The sequence below is a fragment of the Chlamydotis macqueenii genome, chromosome 20 (assembly GCF_036417535.1).
Source record: "Chlamydotis macqueenii isolate bChlMac1 chromosome 20, bChlMac1.mat, whole genome shotgun sequence".
Classification (NCBI taxonomy): Eukaryota; Metazoa; Chordata; class Aves; order Otidiformes; family Otididae; genus Chlamydotis; species Chlamydotis macqueenii.
Window position 1 is genome coordinate 1458728 of NC_141575.1, and position 1190 is coordinate 1459917.

Genomic DNA, 1190 nt, shown 5'->3' on the forward strand with positions numbered 1-1190 from the left:
GTCACCGCTGCCAGTTGGGAAACGGCCTGGCGCTCACCGACAGCGCGGCATGGAGCGCCAGGGCTTGCGGAGCTGGACGGCAGCACTGGGAGAGCGCTCTGCAACTCACTGCGGGTTGGCCAAACCTGGGTCCTACCCCCTGGGTGATGGGGGGAGCAAAGGGTATGAGGCAGAGCCCAAGCTTACGCCAAAGATCTCCAGAGGAAAAGTGCAAAGTGTTTTTCAAACTTACGGCTGGATTAGGTTTAATAAGAGTTAGAGTTCCCCAGCAGATAGTAAACTATTTTCTTTATGCCCAGGTCTTAGACAGAATGAAACATCTTATGTTACAGCAGTAAATGCAGTTTTCTGGTAGCATTAGAAATGGAATCCAGCCCACAGCCTCCAGCATCACTCCTCCTTTCTATACTCATAAAAATAAACCGTTCCCTGTGCACATGCAGAGAGGTGAAGAAAAGTTTCCTGTGCTCGTTGTATGCCGCCTGAGTTTCTAACTTCACCTATGAAAGTTCTTTGGATCTGAAGGTGGACTAACTTCCATAATCATGCACGGGACTTTCAAATAAGACTTGAATCAAGGACCGCTCTAGAGACTCTGGCAAGAACGCTTCGCTGGCGTTTCAAAGGAAAAGTGACAGCCAACAAGTGGAAGCTAATAACTGGCATCTCATTGTCCTTTCACCTAAAATCACACCTAAAAGGCCCCAAAGCGTGCAGGCTCCTGGGCTGCTGAGCAAGCCCAGAAAGTGGGGTCCAGCCCCTGGCCCGCTGGACGCTTCCTTTGGAGCGCTCAGCTCTGCCGAGGATTTCCTGCAGCCACATCTGCCCGTGGGCACTGCCCTCTCTTTGCTCCGTGCCACGGCAGCAGCGTTGTCACCACCAGTGCTGGTAATCCATCGTTGTATTGGCACTAATTCCCAGAAAGCAAATACTCCAGCCAGGCAGCTGTCTCCTTAAGGCAACTGCAGTTCCTGATGCCACCCTCCATTCATACATCTCAAAATAAATTGGAAATAACAGAGTTCTTAGAGTTAAGAGATGTCCATCCAGTGCGAGAAGACCTTGGCAAGCAAACATATGACCTTGGGACAGTTTGATGGTAAAATCCCAATGGACTTTTAATGCCTGTAAATCTCTCTAATAAGCGGCTGAGCAAAGGGCGAATTGTGTTGTGCAGTTTGGGTGATGCT